The 23,579-nt window shown below is 33.6% G+C and overlaps 1 protein-coding gene across 2 annotated transcripts in view; it reads left to right on the forward strand.

Moving 5' to 3' along the window:
* The window catches only part of LOC129484286 (doublecortin domain-containing protein 1-like), a 237,140-nt gene that overhangs the window by 104,812 nt on the left and 108,749 nt on the right, over window positions 1-23,579 (forward strand). For both annotated transcript variants that reach the window (XM_063641882.1, XM_055282041.2), the window contains exon 10: window positions 17,055-17,222. The gene's annotated coding sequence lies outside the window, so the exon portion shown is untranslated. The remainder of the gene's footprint in view (window positions 1-17,054; window positions 17,223-23,579) is intronic.

Here is a 23,579-nt window from a genome sequence, read left to right on the forward strand (position 1 = left end):
TCTGAGTCAGTGCTTCTAAACCCCATGCTCAACTGAGGGTGATCAATGTCTGGTGGCATAGCATCCATCTTGTCTTAGGAGTAGCATCTTCAATCACAGTGGTTGCTGTAACAGCCTCTGTCTATGGAATTATTTAAGCCTAAGAAACTTACTTCATGGGCACAGTTTCCCCCTCATCTTCACATCAGTTCCAATTGTAGAATAACTTTTGGCAGATTTCCAGATTGAAGCAGCTATTTATGTTTCTGAGGCTTATGCGCTAAGGGTCCCAGTGAGGACCAACACTGCTGCCATTTCCTCCTAAGGACATGGTCTTTACTCAGTTTTTTAATGCTCCTGCTCTTGGTTAATGTTTCTGTCAGGCACTTCTTTTTCTGCAATGTTTAAGATTTGCTTCTACTATATACTTCTTCCTTTCAGAAAGTTCCCTTTTCTGACAGGCTTGGGGTTAGCATTGTTTTCCACAATTGAGTCTCTTCTTTTCTTTTATTAATACTTTCCTTTTGCTTTCTGGTCCATACTCATATTTTTCTAACATATGCCTCTAGATATTTTTCTTGCAGAGTCTCTCATAGTGAGAGAGATGAAGTCAATCAGTTCTAAGTTTGTCAATAGCATCCTTTGTTCAAACCAGTCTTATCTATTTTCACTTCTGTTAATTAAATAATCCTACACAGGATGTGTTTCTCCCACAGTGTCTACCATCTAACTTGGATATGGAGTCTTTGATCAATTATTGTTCTGCCTGAATTTGCTGTAATGTAATTAATCTTGTCTTTGTCTTTCCTTAATCTCAGGCCCATCTATTTTTAGAGTTCACCCAGCACTTTTTTGTAATATTTTATACCAATCTTTCTCTCCAATTTGTCCAGATTTTATGTGCACTCTTTGTATAATTGTTCTATCCTCAAAAGAGATTCCCCAGTTGCTCTTACTATAAATTTATCTGTAATGTAAATACCAACTCTTCGAAGCATTCGAGATCCTGTCTCCTCTAGGGGATTGTTCTCAGTCTGCTCTCCAAGATCTTATCTTTATTCTTCTAATAGGTTTCACTGAGTCCCAGTTACTGTTTCTGATTTTGTAACAAATGAAATATTTTACCCTTTTATAAGAACTTCTTTAAGAGTAATTAGACTTGAATGGATCTCCTTCACCTGGCATTTACGATCTCAGGTTTTAGCGTGTGTGTGTGTGTGTGTGTGTGTTTTCCTATCTGTCAAGTATGTGTGCTTGGGTCAGATGTGTACCATTTTTCTAGGGAAATTTCTGATCTTCTCCAGCTAAATCAGTTTGTCTTATTTTATTTTCATGCATACACTGTTCTATTCCGATCATAATAATTAAGCATATTTTCAAGCCACTTTACTTTCTCCTTGATTCCTTTAGCAATCTGATTCCTAGATGTGTAATACTTTCTTCGAATAGTTTCTGTATCTTAACTGAAGAAGATAGAGTGTTCCTTTATTAAAAAAATCTATCACCTTTCTGTAGGTGAAGCCACAGTTTGGGTTTATGAGATTTAGAACCATGGTTAAAATTTATACGATAAAATGTAGAGCCTACTTTGATTGGTAGAGGTTACTTTAAAAGTTTATCAACAAGCCACATGAATCTAATGTTAGCTCATCCTCATTTCCTTTTCGGCCCAGAATGCAGTTTAAAGAACATAATGAAGAGTAGAATTGAAGGCAGCAGATGTAATGTTTCCTATCTAGGCCCAATATTAACAATTTAAAGACAGAACCTCACCGTCATGCATGTAGAACTCAGTTGCCATTATCGTTGAAAGCGCTGGCCTACAGATTTGCCTTCAAGACACAGAAAAGCAGCAAATATTGTTCCACCTTGCAACACGTAAAATAATGTAATCCCAATCTCAGACTTGACTGAAGTTTCAGGCGAAGTTCATAGCTTGGTTAAGTAAGCAGTAGCAGCCTGCACAGTAAGGAAGGCATGATCAGCTAGTAGAGCTAAGCCCTCCACAGCCCACCTCAGTGTACTAATGCCATATCCAATCCCAGCATTTTCTGAACGTCAAGACTATTGGAAGATAATCCCAGCTGCATTTACTAGCTTTGACCCATCAAGCTCAAATTCTGTGTAGTCTTTGCTTATTATAAAATTTAAGGTCAATTTCTCTATTCTCTATATACAGGCCTATTAGTAAAAATACAACTACAAAACTGTATATTCAACTACATGACCCAATATAGGCAGCTAGACACCACTGAAGTTAAAGGCAAACAAACAAATCTTAAAGCCCTACATAGCCCTTACATATTAAAGCACCATCAAAACATGATGCCACTCAGTGAAAGCCCCTTCATAAGTCTCAAACTTTTGTGTTATTTGCTCTCCAACAGCACTTCTGTATTTCTCAAGGTTTCAGACCAATTTGACCCCATAAGTATAGCACTTTCCTGAGTTTTGTGAGACATCTAGAAATCATTTAACCTGAAGGAGTAGTATAAATCCCAGAATTTGTACCCAGCTGGTCAGAAGTAAGAGTGGCATGGGGAGCCCCCAAACATGTGGCTGTTGTCTTTAAGTAAAGACAGTCTTGTGGAGGATTGGACTGTACTCTTAACCTTGCAAACTACTTGCAGTGAGCTCACACTTCCCAATTTCAAAACTTACTACAAGTAAAACTACAGTAATTCAACGAGTGTGGTACTGGCGTAAGGATAGGCATATAGACCAATGGAGTAGAATTCAGAGTCCAGAAATAAACCAATACATCTGTGACCAATTGACTTTTGACAAAGGTGTCAAGACCATTCACTGGGAAAAGAATAGTGTCTTCAATCAATGGTGCTGGTAGAACTGGATATCCACATGCAAAAGACTGAAGTTGGACCCATACTTCACATCATAAACATGAATTAACTCAAAATGGATCAGCAATCTAAATAAATGGGCAAAAACCATAAAACTCAGAAATAAACATAGGTTCACATTTTCATAACTGTGGATCTGGCAATCAGTTTTTAGACATGATAGCAAAAGTATGAGCAAAGAAAGGAAAAAATAACTAAATTGGACTTCATTAAATTTGGAATTTTTGTGCACCAAAGGACATTATCAAGAAAGTGAAAAGATAAACCATAGAATGGAAAAAATATTTGCAAATTATCTATCTGAAAAGGGTTTAAAACCTGGAATATATAAGGAACTCATGCTCAACAACAAAAAACAAACAATTCAATTAAAAAATGGGCAAAGGACTTGAATCAACGTTTTCCCAAAGAAGTTATACAAATGGCAACAAGCACATGAAAAGACACTCAACATCCTTAATCATTAGGGAAATGCAAGTCAAAATTACAGTGAAGTACTACTTCACACATACTGGGATGGCTATAATAAAACTCACACACACACACACACTCACACAGAGAGAGAGAGAATAACAAGTGTTGTTGAGGATGTAAAGAAAGTGGAAGGAACCCTCACATATTGCTTGTGGAAATGGAAAACGGTGCAGCTACTTTGGAAAACAATTTGTTGAGTCTTCCAAGAGAAAAACACAGAATTACCACATGGCCCTGCAATTCCACTCCTAGATATTTAGGCAAAAAAAATTAAAAACAGGTACTCAAACAAGTATATGTACATGCATGTTTATAGCAACACTATACATAATAGCCAAAAGCCAAATGTCCGTGAATGTTCATGAAGCCAAATGTCCTGCAACTGTAGGAACAAATGGTAGTATATACATATAATGGAATGTTATTCAGCTATGAAAAGGAATGAAATGCTGATAATGCCACAGTATAGGTGAACCTCGAAAACATTATGCTCAGTGAAAGAAGCCAGACATAAAAGGTAACATATTGTATGATTCCATTTATTTGAAACATCCAGAGTGAATGAATCCACAGAGACAGAGTGCAGATTGGTGTTTGTCACGGCCTGAGGGAAAAGGAGACTCTGCTTAATGTATATATAAGTGGTTTTACTTTGGAATGATGGAAATGTTTTGGAACCATATAGAGGTGGTGGTTGCACATTTTGAATCTACTAAATGCCACTGAGCTCTTCACTTTAAAATGGTTGATTTTATGTTATGTGAATTTCACCTCCATAAATTATTAAAAAAAAAGACAAATGGAGCAGAACCAATTTGCCCCACTTGTTCCAGCCAAGGTCACCCTAGCTCAGCTGACAGCCAGCTGATTCCAAGACATGTGATCAAGCCCAGGCAAGACCAGCAGAACCACCCTGTTAACTTGCAGACTCGTGAGCTAAGTGAATGCTTATTGTTTTATGCCACTGAGTTTTGTGGTGGTTTATTGTGCAACATTACTGTGGCAATACATACCAAATATAGTAAGCTATTTGTACTTCTTAAATGTTATCACATAATCTTTATTCACTGTTTAGACAGCTAAATTCTATTCCTAAATCTTAATCCTTTGTATTGTCAGAGTAATCTCCCTAAATATCCCTCAATTTTTTTGTTGTTCAAAATGTTACATTTCATGACAATCTGCACATTCTCGATTTTCACATTCAAGAAACTTCACTATGTGATCTTGCTCAGTCATCCAACTTAATCACCCACAACTCACAAGTACCCAACATGGACCTTTAGTTGTAGCTAGATCAGTCTCTTTAATGTTCCAGAGCGTTCAGTGACACATGGGATGCCCAGCTTCCTTACCCTTCTTTATGCTATTTTCTGCCCACTTGGAATAATCTTCCAATTCTCCATCTATTCAAAGTTCAGTGAGTTGTGTCAGTTAGGATATATTATATTATTATTATTATTATTTTTTTTTATGGTAACAAATGACTCCACAACTTTCAGTGTATTATTTTGCCCTATAACTTTCAGTGGCTTATACAAATGTATTATTTTTCACTCGTGCTACATGTTGGTGTGGGTTGACTGCAGCTACACTTGCATATGTCAAAGCAAGTCACATGCCATCTTCTTAATTCAACAGTGTGAGGATGTCTGGCCCTTCCATGGGGAAGAGCATTGCAAGTGACACAGCTAAACCTGACATGAATAAGGTGGGAAGTGTACTTTTCCTTCAGGGAGGGGAAGCAAATACTTTGAATAATAATGGAATACACTGTATTATCTCTTTTCTAAAATTGGTATTAGTTATATACTGCTGCCTGACAAATTATCCCAAAATTTAGCAGCCTAAAGAAAAATACACATACTATTTCTCAATTTTTGTGGGTCAAGAATTCAGGCATGGCTTAGGTGGGCTCTCTGAGTCTTTTACAAGGCAGGTCAGCCTGCAAAGTTTTAAAATATGATTTAAATCCTACTTTACTTATTTGGTTTACTAATACCTTCTTTTCATAACCTCTTTTGATTTTTTTCTGTATCATAAACTATAAAATTGTTTATATAGTATTTCTGTTTTGTGTATCATTCTTATTTCTTTAACTAAAGAGAACTTTCTGTCTTTTACTTTTAAAAAAAATCTCCAAGGCAGAGCTTGCAGTGAGCTGAGATCGTGCCACTGCACTCCAGCCTGGGTGACAGAGCAAGACTCCGTCTCAAAAAAACAAAAACAAAAACAAACAAACAAAACAAAACAAAAAATCTCCAAAACTCTCCTAATATCCACGACGGAACTGGGCATATCATAGGTCCTCAAAAATATTAATATTCAAATAAATAATTATTAAGCATAGTCTATGTTATAGTGCCTAAAACATAGTAAGAGATGAAAATACTTTTAAGTGAATGAATTAATTAGAATTCCAAAAATTTCTTTGTTGAATTAAATTTGCAATGAATTACTCACTATTAACTGCTTTTTGTTGGTAGTTCTCATGCTTAATGATTCACTGACCACTCTGAGTAGTATTTTGCTATATTCTATAGAACTTTAAAAGCTAGAAGATTCTCATTTTTGATACTCAATGTAGTATAAGACAAATGAAAATGACTATTTTTTTTCAGTATCTGCTTTAGAACAGTGTTGTTGATTGATTTACTTTTGATCTCAGCATCAGAAGGGCCTTTGGTGATCACCAAAATCTCACTTTGTTCATGAATCTCCTCTAAATTGTCTGCAACAAGTGTCCATCCCGTCACTGCTTGTTCCATTTCTGACAGCTATACTTTCTCTAAAAAACTCTGTTTTATATCTAACAGAAATCTATTCTTTTAAATATTTATCATTGGTCCTGAAATTAATTCCTAGTCTGTGATTGCCTTTCATATATTTGAATACGTATCATTTAAGTGTTTCGAGGTTAAATATCCCTAGCCTCTTCAACTATTTATCTGGCTTCTCATCATCCTGCTCACTCTTCTCTGTTCTGTCAGTATTCCTCTTTGTGGGGCCCTAAATTGTACACAATTTTCCAGGTCAATCAATGATGAGTAAAACAGCCCTACCCTCTCTTTTTTTCCAGGTGATTATGTTACCTAAAATTGCATTATTATTCCTATTAGACACATCATATAATTAATCTATATTGAACTTGCAGCCAATGAAAGCCCCCAAATTTATTTTCACAATTTGCTTTTAAGCTACTTCTTTCTTATCTTGTACTTGTACTGCTAGTTATTTAGATGTGAGAACAGACCTTTACATATGAATTCCTACTAAACTTCTACCTCTAAGGTTTTTATTTAATAGTTTAGCCTGTCCAGATCTTTCAGATATTTAATCTGTCACCCAGGTATTTAAATTTAGTAAGCATACCAACTTTACCCTGTCCAAGTTATTATAAAGATGTTGACTAGGCTGTGATTAGGGCAGAGATTTACAGTATGCTAATAGTCCTGCTTCAGATTATATTAATCCTCCAAGAATATGGTTGTTTATTTAGTGGAGTCTGCAAGCTCACTTATCTCTAACTTAGACACAAGTCTTTTAATTTTATCATTCTATTAACACTATTTTAAAAACGATTTCATTCTTTCATAGCTTGCATACTGAACCAATACTTTAATTGTATCATGGCCTGAATGGCCTTCATGATTTGGTTTCTTCATTCCCAACTTCTCTATCTTTAGTTAGTATTACTGGCTCCTTCCACTCTGCACTCAAATCACTTTGTTTCTGTTTCTCAAACACTCTCCTTCGTGCCCCAGTACCTTATCACATGTTTCCTTAGCCTGGATTCTCTCTCATCCTATCCTCTTGGCAGGCTATTGCCTACTTATGTTAAGGTCTTTATTTAAATATTACTTCTGAGAAACTTTCCTGACACTCTCTTGCTCCTATTCCCCTTCCCTATCTCGTCTAGGGTGGTGTATTTCTTAGGGTTATCCATAGAAACAGAACCTATTTATAGTGTCTCTCTCTCTCTCTGTGTCTCTGTTTCTCTCTGTCTTTCTCTCAATTTGCTTTAAGGAATTGGTTCATGTGATTATGGAAGCCCAGAAGACTCAAGCTCTATAGTTAACAAGCTGGAGATCCAGTAGAATCTATGCATAGTTAGTTACAGTCCAAGTTACTCAACCTTTTTGTTCTATTAGGGCCCTCATTTGATTGAACGAGGCCCACTGACATTAGAGAGGCCAATCTGCTTTACTTAGTCTACTGATTCAAATATTTATCTTATCCAAATGCTTAAACATCCTCACAGACACACTCAGAATAATGTTCAGCCAAATGTCTGGGTACCCTGTGATCCCATCAGGTTGGCACATAAAAGTAGGCATTATAGATGGGTATCCCTGTTACATTCGTAGCACCCTGCGTATAGTAATTATCACAACTGCAATTAATAAAACTGCGTATAGTAATTATCACAACTGCAGTTAATAAAACTACTTGGCAGTTATTTGTTTAATGTCTGTCTTTCATCTAGACCGTAAACTACATGAGGGTGAAGATTTTGTAAACTTCTCTGTATTCCCATGTTCAGCATAGGGCTAAATAACAGAGTAGATATTGTAAAATAGTATAAAAATTAGGGGGCTGGGCATGGTGGCTCACACCTATAATCCCAGCACTTTGGGAGGCCGAGGTGGATGGATCACGAGGTCAAGAGATTGAGACCATCCTGGCCAACATGGTGAAACCCCATGTCTGCTAAAAATACAAAAATTAGCAGGGCATGGTGACACACACCTGTAATCCCAGCTACTTGAGAGGCTGAGGCAGGAGAATCGCTTGAACCCAGGAGGTGGATGTTGCAGTGAGCTGAGATCACACCACTGCACTCCAGCCTGGCGACAGAGCGAGACTCCGTCTCAAAAAAAAATATTAGGGATGCTGCCTAACATAAGTGGAAAATTCAGGCAATGAGAGAGGGTCTAGGTCTAGTCAAAATCCTTCCTCCTTCTTGGGTGCTCTAAAAATGCCTAGTACTATCCTTGTACATCTAGCACTGCTCCTGTTCTGCCAAATGTGGAATTCCGCAATAGTTCAGACTGTCTAGGCTCCAGGAACGGCATTGCTAATGGAAAATTATATCTAACGGAAATCTATTCTTTTAGGGGCTTAGGGGGTTTTAGGGGGGTTGGGGGTGACTCAAAATGATATAAACTGTAGCCTACAGTCAAGCCCCAGGCAGGGATATATATATATGTATATGTGTGTGTGTGTACGTGTGTGTGTATTCATTCACTCTGATTCCTTTTATAACTTTCTTCAGGAAAGAAATTGTGAGCCAAGGTAGCATCCACTCATAACTTTTTTTTGCCTTGTTTTGGATACTAAGTAATATAATTCTGTTTGACTTTTAAATACAATCATTTAAAAGCAAGCAATCATGAATTCTAAATAGAGGACTTAAATAGGAGGTTTGTAAACATTACATGTTCTCCTACCTTGTCTCCTACAGATACACCCATTTATCTGGGAAGGGGCATACAGATTTGGCAGTACCTTTCTTAAAGACAATAGATGGTAGCCACAGTGTATTGTGACCTAGTTCCCACTGGAAGAAATATTGTTTATATGTTGGTGTAGGTAATCTCAAGCTCCGTGTAGGGAGCTTGAATCTCTCTCCATGCAAGAATCTCTCTCTCTGTTCATTAAATATTTGTTTAGTAGTCAGTGATCCCATGTTGGGTCCTAATGATTACTGTATATTTTCCTGAGGGTTCACAAACCATTTTATAATCTGTTCTACAACTTTTTAGGGAATTAAGATTAGGCTTATTGATAAAGTTTCTTCTTTAAATTTAAGTGTATTTGCCTCTCTTCAATCATTGAGTTCCTTAGCATTTACCTTTACTTTTCAAATTTTATGAAATGTAAAAATTTAGGTCTCTTGCAGAAGAAGGGTGCCAAGTGCTGGCAGTAATTAATCAGTCCTTAAATCTCTCTAGGGCAAGACTTGGTGTACACAAAGGCAGCCAGTTAAGAGCCTGTTGTGTCGGAAAGATGCTGCTCAGGAAGTGTTCATTCCTTGGAATTGTGGTCTCTTTGACTTTGCGTTGGTTCCAGGGTTTCTTAGACATTGTCCTCAGGGTCTTCTAGTGACTTCCTGGCGTAGGACTTCATCTGCCCTTGTTGCTTATATCAAAAACAGAATGTGGTTAAGTAACCACTGATTTATATTTTTACTGTTGATCTACAGAGGTTATCAAGAATTTTGCTAAGGCTAGAGTTTTGAAAGTGTTTTAGTGGCAGTTGGAGATCTCCCATTACATAATTGGATCACTGTCATCTTTTATTAAATATGTGAAGGCAGAACTGTGCAATATGAACATTCACAAAGTAGTCTAATCTATTTGTAGACTCTTTAATATTTTCAGAAATTCCCTGTTGAAATCTTTAAAACATAGGCTCTCTTTTATATTCACAAAGATATAATCATCACTCCTAGTTTTTGTTGGGGTGCACTTGTTTTAGTCATTCATGTAATTTTTAAACCAAATCCTTGCTTTTAGAAAATCCTTAAGTTTGTCTTTCTGTCTTCTGGTTTTTATGTCTCTTATTTTTCAGCCTTAGAACTCTAAAGCCAAAAATCCTATTCTGACCCTAATGACTTGTCCATGATTCCAGAAGTTTATTATGAAATGCGTTGTAATAATTGCCAATGAAAACAAACAGCCTAATTGCTACTACCTGTTATAAAACAATGCCTTACATAGCTCTCAGCATTTAACAGTTATGTAAAAGAGCACGACTCAGCAGAGATTATCTTTCTCCTAAGAGTTTTTAGGAGAGAGAAGAAATCGTAGACAAAAATATGTAAAAACACTAATTTTAGAAGATTCTGTCTTTGTGAAACAAACATGGAGAAATAAATTCAAAGGGAATCCTCCATTTTTATTGCTGAAACGATTAAGGCTTTTTTTAGTCTGTCACATTTAAAGTATAAATCTCTCATGACATATCTATTTGCATTTTAAATAAATCATTACAATGTAAGTAATATGTTGACTTAGTATTTACATTCAGGGGTACCAAACTGTTTTACCCACATTAGCTGACTTCTAAGTCTCTCTGAATTAGGTATGTTTGTTCTGGGTATTATTAATATTCCTACTTTGAGTCTTAAAAGAAGGAAATAAAAGAACAAAAAGGTTAACTACATCTTTAGATTTGTATTAATGTGACTGTACAATGTAACAGTGGAATTTCAAGGCATTTTATAATTAGCTTGCTTTGGAATGTTATTTACATATGTAAGTGCTTTGTATAATTGATTTTATTCCTATGTTTTACTTTGTTTTCTATTACTTATTTTCTGACTGAATCAAAAGTTAATTTGTGCCTAATTTAATACCATTTGGGTTAAACTTTTTGGGATAGTAATATAAATACAAATACTCTAAAGTAATAAAAATGTCAGTTATTAGATCAAGTAATTATATAATGACATTTCTAAAGACCATTACTTCTATTTTAGGTTACATTTATTTGTTGAGTTCTGTGCATTATACTTCCTAAAACTAACTCTAAGATAATACTTTAAGTTTTTGTACGGAGCTTTAAAGTTTACAATACCATGTCATGCATTTTCAATTTTATGTATTGGTATAGGCCATGGCCACATAAAAATTGACTAGGTATAATTAATTCTCAGTATTTCTTTAAGTAATCTTAAATTGTATGTATACCAAACCAATTATTTTACATTACTACTAAATATCAAATATTTTAGATGTCCAAGAAATTGAGTTCACAAAATCCTTGTATTTTCAAAGACACACACGCACTATTATTTTTGTTGAAGGGGAAAGAAAGATCAGACAATAGAATCCCAGCTTATTTCTACTTGTATAAATCAAGTCATTTAAATAAATGAATTGTGTATGCTGACCTGTTCTACCAATGTGCTACTGGGGATGTATGAAAAAAAGATGTGCATGGTGGTGGAAGTAGAAAGAGGCATAAAGCGTATTGGAAAACTACCAAATGTCCCCTGCAAATGGGCCCTATTCAGAATCAGTAAGCGTATGATGAGTGAAGTGGTTTTGAATATCGCCTTTAGATTCCATGCTGTTACAAGGCCAGCCCTGAACATGGCAACTCTTATTTCCACACACAGTACCTCTTCACTCTCAATTTAACCCCCAAATCTGATGAACCCATTACTCCATACTTGATTTCATGGAACAAGGAGTAGATATAGTTACAAATGATCAATCACAAGCCGTGAACCAAAGCAGCAAGGCATTAACAATTCACACCATTTCGGTCCACTTGCTCAAGCAGAAGATGTGCCAGCATATTTAATGCACAGCTACTTCGTTCAGTTTAAGAAAAAAAACATGACTCAGGCTGCATTTTCAAAATGGAGAGGACTTTCTAAGATTTCATACCTTCTAAGCCTTAATGTCAACATTCATCCACACATCAGCAATTAAAATAACCAGGTGTCCCATAAAGGTCATAATGTCCAAATTAAATTTTACTCAGGTAAAAACAATATGACCTATGAAATTCTTCCTTCAGTGCATCACTATTCTGTTTGATCCTGTCATACAAATCAATGTCTCTTACAGCAGTATTATAACACTGTAGACCCCACAGGCAATATGCCGTCAGTTTAATAGGATCACTGAAAAACTAAAGCAGCTGTGAAAGATTGCTCTAAGTACAGCAATCGTGTGCTTGTCATTTTGTTCAGTGGAGGAAAAATCCAAATTTGGGTAGGCATCTGTATTTAAGAAAACGACTGCTAAATCTTTTCTCATAAGTACCTTAGGGACAATAAGATTTGACATATAGCATGTAAACAAAAGTACACAGCAGCTGTTAGTTTAGTTTTGTTTGGATAAAAATACACTGATATAAATCAAGCAACACAGGAGACAGTGTGTTCTCCATCATTCAATCTTCCCTGCAGACTATGCTTTTGAATGGTGTCTGATGGTTGCTGTGGGACCAGGAGCTTTCCAACTATTTCGTAAAGCTGGATAAGGAACATTAAAATACACACATACCTTGGCACTAGCTCAAACTCCCTGCAGTCATACTTCCTGGACTGGGAAGCAGTCACATCTTAGTATCTTTTAAAAACTTACTTTGTTTTGACCAAAGAAGACTTTTTAGGTTAACTTCATTAAAAAATAAATAAATAAATAAATAAATAAGTAAAGCCAATTGAATTTGTTGAATTGGTGGGAAATTTCCAAATGTCTTGGTATATTTCTAAATGATATCTTGTTAGGAATAGCCAAGTATTTTAGAGGCTGGATCTGCAGCTTGCTGCCAAAGAGTATATAGAAGTTTCTTTGTAGGTAACTATACTCTGGGCAGTGTGCTTTTCTTTCATAGTCTCATGTACTCTGACTGAAATGTGAAAATTACAATATTATGTAAATTATGGTTATGGATATTTAGTTGGCATGACTTTTAATTGTTTATTGTAAGCAAGTTATTAAAGCCTTTGATTATTCCCTGTGCTTCTTGAAATGCTATTAATAAAAAATCCTGATCTTTTTAGCTTTCTATATTAGATTGAAATGCAGTATGCAAAGTGGCTCTTTCAATGTAGGATGTTGCTTTTGGGGAGGGATATATATTCCCTCAGTATAGATCATGACAGAATATTCCAGTCTAAATCTGATAGACAAATTTGATTAGCTTTGTGGTTTCTCTTTAGAGAGATTTTTGGTTCCTTATCATGTACTGCCTCCATTATGTATCCCAAGTAAGTTCACACTTCTTATCAGTGATGAAATAGTTTTAATATAAGATCCTCTTGAAGGCTGAACAGTTTATTTTCTTATTTAACATTTGAACTCATTTTTGGGGTTCTTAGAAGAAATTACCTTTTTTATTTAAAAGAGTTATTTTGACCTTAATCTAATATTATTGCTCTGTCATTTAAATTTTATTATGTGCCTTTTCCTGTAGAAGCATGATTTATGACAAGGTAGGATAAAGTACATAAGGGTTTTCCAACGACATTTTAAAAATACCCATCTCTGGCCTTCTCCTGTCTAGTTAATGCTTCCTTCCCGAATCTTATGGCTTTCTTTTTATATTAATTTTCCTCCTTAGTCTTCATAATCATATAAGGAAAATTAAAAACAATTGCACACATCCTAAATATGCTTGAAATTCGGGTATATTCATGTTTATTTAACAAATTCAGACCAAATATTTTTTAGGTTATAGAAAGTTACAGGTTATAAATGATCGTGGATAGTTGTAGTTATGTTCTTAAAACTTACCCAGAAGACTGTCTACAGTATATCTGCAGTACCATTTATTCGTCTAGTAGACATTTGTTGAGCACTGCTTTCACCAAACTAAAAAATATCATGACTTCAAACTCCAAAAGGTTTCAGGATTTACTGGGGGATGAAAGTGGGAGGGGACAAGATATGGACTAATACAAATCGATAAGAAAAAAAAAAGAGAGAGAGAGAATGCTATGGGAGGCATAGAGGAGGGAGCAATTAGTTCTACCTAAATCATTTAGTATATTTTGCCAGAGGTGGTAACATTTGATATGAGCCTTGAAGGACAAGATTATATTAATAGGTGGGGAAAGGGGGGAGGAAATGGAAAAGGAATGAAACAGCGTGAGTGAGAAAGGTATTGGTTGATAATTATGAAATGAATATAGCTACTAGTTTTGATTATATAATCTGTTTACCTATGATGCTCACTACCAGCTCTGTCCAGTGGAGTTACCCTTTTTGGTCACATGATTTATCAACAGCCTTAGTCTTAGCTCCAAACTCATTGAAATGATTGGATTAATTTTCATTTTGCCCTATAGTCATAACTTGAGATGAAACAAAAGGAATAAAAAGTAATCATCCACATAGCTTTTCACCTTTCCAGGGGTGGAAGTGATCCCAATGAAATGATTCCCTTTGACTGATGTCTGCATAATTGCTAAATTTAAGGGATGATTAACTTCCAAACCATTTAATATGAAATGTTGAGGATTAGCTTAATGGAAATACAGAAAAGAGTTCTTACCACAATCATGCAAACAGGAGAAACTAGGTAGAACACCTGTAATAAAGGCCTTTCACAGAAGAAGAAATGTTTATGTGTAGTTATGCACATAAATACTAAAAGACCATAGGATAACCTTCTTGAACGAGGCAATATTTCTACATAGTAGTTTGAAGACATTTTAGGCCGAGGCTCCTTTTTAAATGGACAGTTCTTTAATTCTAACTGCTTAATAAATATTATTTTTTAGTATAACATAGGCTGATTTATACATCCTTTTTAAGTACTTAGGCGTATCATTTTCTTATGTTTTCTGTACCTTCCTAGTTAGTGGAAACATTGTTTGTTCTTGGAGTGTGCTTTGTCTTCCTTTTCAAGAAGATCATCAAAGTTACTAGTTTGCAGCTTCTAAAAAGAAAGAGCCTTCTAATCCCTAGTTCAGAGGCTAACCTTTATTAGTGCTCTCATGGTTATAATGAGGACCCTGCTTCCTGCAGGGAGATTCTGGAATACTGAACAGATTATTCAACAAGTTCAGAGCAGATTCTGAAGTCCCTTATAAAACCTGCTTGTGAATACTGCTTTCTTTGCTTTGCTGTTTCTGGTTTCCATAGTATTCCTAATTACATAAATCATGTGGAACATGGGAGCTGTTTTCCATCCAGTATCAATTCTGACACTGCTTATGCTGTGGTATAATTTTATTTTATTTTCTAAGCTGTATTTTTTCTAAAATTCTTGTGGAGAGTATAACTTTGAAAAACTTAGAATTTTTGTTGTTAGATCTAGTAAGTGCTTTTTTTGGAATCCCTTGGGCTGACATAAATAATCTGAAAGTTATTTTGTGACAAGCATAGATAGAGAATCTGATAAAATTTTCCCATGTTTAAATTCAAGATTAACTCTAGGGTGTAAATCATTCAAGCTTATCACCTACTGCCCAATTTATTAAACTTTATTTCAACTTAATATCCATTTATGTAGTGCCTTTCAATGTTCAAAAAGTATGCCAGGTTCAATGAGTATACCAATTAAAGGTGTATGAATTAAAATCTAACACATAGTAATATATGAATGTGTAGCAATAAACTAAAAGCACTGATGATTCTTAAGCTAGGTTTCTTTTGAAAAAAATTGTAATCAAGATTGCTTTATATTATACATTTTTAAAGGTTGAAGAGTTATAATTCTGAATATAAACTCATGTATCTTTTAATTTTTATTGCTTTTATAATATTTATGATCTTTTTTTTTAAGTTTGAGGTGTTTGTTATAAGACTTAGAAAAGCAATTACTCTAAGACAGTATAAAAATGGGGTTGATAGATGAATTTCAGGAATTAGTTTCTCAAGCTAAATAAGTGAATTTTATGCACACATCTAAGAAGATGTTTCAATAGTCACTGGCTCATAATTTCCTCTTAACTTTATTTATACTATATTAGTAACAAAATCTTGAACCCTGTTTTCAACATTCTCCTTAGTGTTGAACATATTAGACAGACTTTAAATTATGCTTTGGTAGAGAGTTGTGGAACTTAGTGCCATAAAATGCATAACTTTTTTACCAAGAGCAAAATTTAGCAGAATACCAGTAGCAAAGGCCATTTGCATAACTCAGCCTCTCAGCAGCTCAGCTGAACCTAATTGTAATTCAATTTCCAGATTGCTATGCTAGGCCTCTCTGCATAAAATATGCAACATATAACATAACTAACGGCATGACCTATTTTCTTTGCCGATGATCTATTTAATTCCTTTTTCTAGCAGAAGTGTGTATCAGAATAAGGTAGCCAATACATATGGTTATTTTGCATGTTTAAGTTTGTGTCACATGTATATACTTAAATAATGACCAAGTAAAGAAAAATATCATTTACTTTTTCTGGATTCCCAAGTGTGCCATTTTTATTTCTTGATTTTTGGCTTTTCAGAGGAAAATTAAATCTTGAAAAATGTTAGCTAGCTGCCATGTTATTGGACTGTTTTACACTAGAAAGACTTTATAAACTAATCATGTGAAAAACTGTATAAACATGTTTGTCAACTCCTTATGGATGTTGCAGTACATACCCATAAGTAAATATCTTTTATCTATTTACAAAATGCATACTGGAATAGCATTCCTAAATCCTTGACTGTTTCGTTTCCAGAAACTGAAAAAAGAAAGGTATGATAAAATGCTTGTTTAAGATTCTGCCCCCTGTTTTTAAACAGTCTTGCCATCCTGTTGTATGGGTTACTTAAGGAATGCAACAAAAATCGTGAAATAGGATGGCTTATAAAGGTGTGGATTATATTTTATGAATAATTTCCAGATGTGATGTTTTAGGTATATAGATGCTCTACAAGAAGCTATGTACAGAAACAACATGGATCTTACAATTTTATCAGGACAATGCAAGTAGGTTTCAGCAAGGTTGGTTCCAACTCATCTGTGATAAATGAGAAGATAAGGCAATCAGTGCACACCATGACACTCTGTGCAGCTAGTTAGGCACACTTCAGAACTATTCAGGTGTGCTCACAAAGCTTATGAGTCTTGCATGGGGGGTGTCTCAATATAAATACATCCTTCATGGTGGCCACTAGTAACGCAGGAATTGCCTCTCTAAGCCTTAACCCAGGTCAGATATAAATAATAGATGTTAAGAGTTAGCTCTGGTATTGGGGCTGTGTTCCAGGCAGTGTATTTCGGTTGGGTTGGGTCAAAAGAATTTTTTTCCCTTCTTTTCTCGCATAGTTCCTCTGCTTGAAAAATGCCTGCAAAATTCCATCACACCTTTGCGAGGACCACTTTGGGTCTCTAATGGAGAAGGTTTCAGCCCCTCAGGAGCTAAGATGTACATCCAAGGAGTTCTTTTGGCCCTGTACCAACGATTAAAGTCTGCAAAAAAATTATTATAAACAGGTGAGTCATCCCTCTTTAAAAATGTCTTTATTATATGTTTTAAAAATATACTTGGTTGTATAGAGGCAATGATTGGCATTGTGTCATAAAAGAACTGTGACATGTATTTTGTGAGCTCAGTGCCCGTTAGGGAGCCAAAAATGCTGTTTCTGTAATCTCAGAGCCAACAATAATGGAGCTAATTGTATCTGTCTTTTGGTATAAGATGTCATATGTCTCATCTTTTCTTGCAACGCATACTGGGCAAAGTGAAGGCAGCTTCTTACGTGGAAACTCTATAGACAATTACTTTAAATAAGAGAATAAATAGCTCCTAAGTCATTTAAAGGTTTAAATGTTTAGCATTCTATTTTTTTCCAGCATAAAATCAGATTTATGGGGGCTAGAATACAACAAATCACATTCTGAAAAATGAAATCGTGAATCAACTTCATGTCAAGAGTAACTTACTTCATTTATCCTTATTTAACTTGTCTGTTTCAGGAGTCAAAAGTATACAAACAGAATTAGTTTATTTGAATCAGGTTAAACTGGATTTTGTCCTTTAATTCCTGTGTATTTATTTCATATTTGTATGTGTGTGGGTAAAGGCTGGTATTTTTATAGTCATGTATAGGGACTTCTGATTTATCTTAAAGTAGGATTCACATTCGTAAAGCAGAATAACTGATGCCATTTATAACATAAAAATGGAATTGCCACATTTAAAAAATCCTTTGTACTTGGTTTTAAGAATTGAAGCACATGTTTTTACCAAGCTAAATGAGGACTAGGTTTTATATTTTGAACTGGGATGTTCCAGTTTAGAACTGGGCTCATTATCCGAGACCACAGACTGCTGAAAAATGAATATTTTGAAAGCATCATGCTATTATTCTCTGCTTGCAGAGAGGAAGGGGAAGTGGGAATGGGCTATCAGTCTTAGTGTTCATGCAGCACCTCCTGCTGTCGAGTTTGGAAAAGAACAACTTGTATTGACTGGAATAAAGTGTTGTACTAAGGTATCCAGAACTAGCAAAAAACATCTTCCCAAGAAAACTTTGCAAAATGTGTTTGGTTTGCCTCGTTAATTTCAGCAGATCCAGAAACAGGATTAATAATTATCATAGATAAGGCTATTCATAATAATACAGTGAAAGAAATAAAAATCCAAACTAATGTTCTTTATTAAGCCATTAGATACAGAAACTAGTATAAAGTATTTTATTGCATTTAGATTAAATTATTTTAGTTGAAATATTATTTAAGTTTTAAGATATCATTATATTATAAAATGGATCATGATGAATTGCATTACAATAATTTATTTGGAATTATGTGGTTTGATTCCACTTATTGAAATTTAAAATTATTTAATGTTAGAAGAAATGAAACAATTCTCCAATTCAAGAAAAGCACTGTTTAAATAAAATCTAAAGACAAGCTTAAACATTTTCTAAGTTTTATTTCAAGTAAGGGTGTTAGAAATAAGAAACATCCCAGAAAGTAATGGCATGTTTTTCTTCCACTGTCTTAAACATGTAAAATTTAAATAAGTATAAATTGCTATACTAGATTTAAAAGAGCTCTGTGCATTGTAAGAAAAAAATACTTTCAGAATTACTTAGTGCTTTCATTAAAAAATTTCTTTATGACTCAGAATTGATGAAAAATATATTTTATTAAATATTAAATTATGAACAAAATTTAACATTTTAGTGTCTCTGTAATTGTCTGGGCAGTCTGTAAAGATTTCAACATTATATGAAATTTAAGAATATTTTGAAACCTATGCTCTTTGCCATTTCTCCTAAAGCTTTTTTCTTCCACTAAGTTGTAATAATTCACAGCTTTACATTCAGCAATTTTAATATGATACTTAACTTTTATTTGAAATATAAAAATGAAGAAAAATAAGCAGAAATTTGCTCATTATGTATTTTTATGTAAATTTCTGTTGCTTTAGATGTGGTCTATTTTATGTATGCTTGAGGTTTTCTTCTTTTGTAGTGTTATATTTAAAATTTAAAATTATTTGAATGTTTAGAGAAGTCACTATAGTGATACTCTTATCAGACCATCAGTGCTTAGGTGTTAAGCCTGACAATATCTTTATTTGTGAGTGGGATTTCTTAGCAAATATCCTTTTTAAGCATTAATGAACTTTGTTTGAACTACACTTACTTCATTTGACCTTTGGTGTAGCCTTTTCTATTTAGTTTTATATAAGATTGTGTCAAAGAATCTTTAGATAGGTGAAATGGAGGTAGATGATGATTCCTTTTTCCTTAACAAATTAAAGTTTATAAATTGTATGATTAGATTATTCTTGATATTATTTCAATTTATTTCACTTTTGAGACCACATATAAAACCAACAATATTGTCTTGATGTCTGTCCAAATATAAGCTTTAAATTTTGTCATTCCCAAAGGAAATTTATTTTAAATAAATTGTGATAATATAGCTTTAAAAGAAAAGTCAGGGCTACTGGTTTTATGTTTACAAACTTACTCATTTTTCAATTTTTAACTTTAGCTTGGCTGTTATAGCATGCAACTGAATTAAGCACACTACATTAGAGTGGTCTTAAATATATACTGATTTGTGTATATTAAAATGAGATATTTTATTTAGAACAGCATAAAGTCACTTAGTCTTAAATATATCACATTTATTTCCTTAAAAGTGGAAACATCTTAGAAATTGCTTGGAGCTAAGCAGAATCTATTTAATTGGTAATCTTTGCAATTGCATAAACGCATTCCTATGAAATGTAGTTAACACTTTCAGTGACAGGGCCGTTCCATCTCATTAGCATTCTTGTTATGTAGTGGTGCTGTTGGTGGGGGTGTTGAAGTAGGAATGCCATTGTGTCGAGTTCTAGTGTTTGGGGACAAACACTGCTGTGGAAGGAACGTGTGAAAAGGCCACAGTCCTGTCAGTGAATGAGGAAGGCTGTGCCTTCTGTGTGCTTCAAGCAGGGAAGCTGTCATTCATAGGCCTAACACAGCTAAGGAGAGGCCAAAACACAAGGCTGCACTACCTTTTAAAATGATATTAGTGATTTTTAAACGTGATTTTCTTTATTTATGATCCCACATAGAGCTTTTAGTTGCTGTCAGTAAACAAAATATGGCAGTCTGTTCAGAAACACTGTAAAGATGCATAAACGTGCATGGAACTGTGCCAGGCAGCTATATAAATAATGACTCAGAATGGCTGATGGGCAGTGTTAAGTACAAATGTGATTTTTGAGAAACACTCATTTCTGAAAATGTCTTCCCAAGTTTGAATTTCCCCCCCAACCAACAAAATTCCTGGAGACTTTTACATAAGAATGCATAGCGCTTTTTTTTTTTAATACAATTTTTGAAAGCACTCATAAACTTTCAGTTTTAATCATTTAAAGCTGTTCACCGTATGGCCTAACAGTTTTCATAGATTGCATAGTTATTTTTGAAATTCAGAGAGAAAAAAGGGAAATGAGTATCTAACTATAATATCATGGTAAGCACCATCTTAATTAGGAAGAGAATCATAGCCCCTGAATTCGTTAAGCCATGAAAAAATGTGAATCTGTGAATTTAAGAAATTTGAAGGAATTTTTAATCCTACTCCTAGTTTTTAGCACTTCGGAATAAAATGATTTAGTTTGATATTAAATTTTAGCTGATTTGATTACTTAAAGCAAAATAAATAAACCAAAGTATTCTCCAATATTTCTTAAATTCTTGGGGTATTTTCTAAACTTTGGTAGTGTACTGAAAAACACTGCAATTTCTATTTATGTCTGAAGTTGTGGGAAAATGTTTTATTTCTGTAATTTTAATTTTGAAATGTGTATTTGAGCTATTTGTAGTAAATCATTACTTAATAAAGTTTGTTAAGGATTATATAATTTTTGGCCTGAGTGATTTAAATTTAAATTTTTTTTCATGTATGTAGTCTCTTTTGTTTATTAATTTAAGCAAGTTAACTTTTTTGGATGCTGTTATATATGCTATATGTAAAAGTTCTATATTTGGCATATTGTGTTTAGCAATCTCAGGTACTGAATTTCTATTTCAAAAATTAGGTTTTACTTCTTAAATTGTAACAATATTGCAGATTTATTTTGTGGGCATATTATTTGATGAGGAAATAACCATCTAGCTTCAGTATATATTGTTTTTGCAGTTTAAAATTTAAATGTATTTTGTTAACATACTAAAACTAAGCTCTACCAAAGCACTTAGATTTTGTTTAAAAAATTGTGTAAGTAATGTTGGCTCACTTTATCCACACTTTCAATAAGTTTGGTAATTAGGTATCAAACAACAGTATAATATAATTCTATCCAGAATTGATTCAGCTCAAAATATGCTTGAATTACATTTATTATTGACAAAATTTGTTTATTGCATAAAGTATTTTAAAAGGAATCTTAGTATTTTATTTTTCAAAAAAGAAGTGCTTAAAGTTTGTCTTTTCAGATCCTGTGTCAATTAAAATAATTTATTGGTCCTACATCATTGAATGAATAACTATTTCTATTTCATTTTCTGTATATACTTTAAAAATTGAGCTCTTTCTTTGACTTAGACTTTCTGTGACAACACTTAAAATATTTCAGTTTTTAACAAACTTCTTAATTATCCTTTGAAACCTTGGAACAAAATCTATAATATATAAACATAATATACTATTAAAAACATGAAAATAGTGTGATAGTCATTTTGAGATGAAAACTACTTCTGAAGGTTCTGGTAAGTAATTTTTTTTAGAATATTAGGTTGTTTGTAGATTTGAATGCTTGTTGATTTTTTTTTTTCCTGAAACCAAGCTGCATTCTAGTTACTTGAAGTATTTTAAGAACCTTAAACTTGTGTCTCTTTCTAAGTGTCATGCTTTGAGCAGGCCTAACATCAGTTAAATGAAGTGAAAATTGCATTCTTGTCTTGATAGAGATGAAAATGGATTTCTGGTCATGAAATAGATGTAGTTGTCACTTTTTAAAAAAGGTGTCAGCAGTTTGCTTCAGTGAGTAAGGTGCCAATTCAGTATGGCAGTAAACTTGTGATCTGAGCAATCAATAAAATGCTTCAATAACTTCTGCTTCATTACACTTATAATAAGAGGCTATAGATCCATGGCACATAAAATGTTGATAAAGAGGATATGTGGGGATCGACTGCGACAATTTTCTCAAAAGTACAGTAAGTGCAATATTGCCATCTAGAGTTTGTGCATAGGTAATTATTACAGAGAGGGGGGAAGTGACAGTGGAATAAAATAAGAAGTGATATTGAAATACTGTTTATTTTCCATCATTTATCCATGACACATTTATCTTCATGGAACATTTCATTTGACTTGTCATAAAGCTGTTTATTTAGGTCAGGAGAAAATTTTCAAATCTGTGTTTTTCTCTAATTCTCTTAGAATTATACTACCAAGTGTCAAATATGTATCTCTAGCTCAAAATTGAAATTTTTATTATGAAAACTATTTATTAAATAATTCACTTTGGAAAAAAATAGAGGTTTTTCTTTTTTACATAGTAATTCAGTTCTATAAAACCAGAGAGCTTTATTGACATCTCAGCTGGGTGTCTTTCAATTAGAAAAATTATCTGTATTAATGTTAAACCTTCTCCAAAGAATAAGGGCCAACTTACGTTTCAGATGGTATTTTAAAATAAATATTTTTAACTTAAAAACTGCATCTCATGAAGGAAAGATAGACTTTTCTGCTTATGGAATTCTGAACATTTTGATGAAAAATGAATTCCATTTGGGGATCATCTAGGAATATGTCTCCATCTTTATCAACATATTAAAAATATTAGTTATCACCTTACTTTTCTTGATTAATTAAAAATTATTTAAATTGTTTCATTTTATAATATTTTTTGAATGAACTAATATGGAAACATTTAAAAATCATTTATCCTCTGTACTTGTGACTGAATAGAAAATTTTATAAAAATCCAAATTTAAGTGTTTTAATTATAATACAGATAAAGTAAACTTAATATGGATATAGATTGACTTAACAAGGAAAGTTGTGTTTTTTTTTTCACTCAACTCTCCCTTCACAGAATATGGACCATTTTTCTAAGTTTATAGAGCTAGGCCTTTAAGTTTCCCTGAGATGAATAATTTGGCATTAATATATTATTAACGCATTTTTTCTAATACACTGTTGACGTATTTGGTTTTTATGTCTGTGTGTGAATGACTTCCATAATTGTAAAAAATGGAAATGATTATAACCTAAATTTATTTTCATTTTCTGACCAAAAATTTATTCTCAGACATCCTAATGTTATATCCCCACTTATATTTAAGATAATTCTTTAGTTAGATGAAGATATCCTTCTTTAGTTAGATGAAG

Source organism: Symphalangus syndactylus, chromosome 6, assembly GCF_028878055.3.
Source record: "Symphalangus syndactylus isolate Jambi chromosome 6, NHGRI_mSymSyn1-v2.1_pri, whole genome shotgun sequence".
Taxonomy (NCBI): domain Eukaryota; kingdom Metazoa; phylum Chordata; class Mammalia; order Primates; family Hylobatidae; genus Symphalangus; species Symphalangus syndactylus.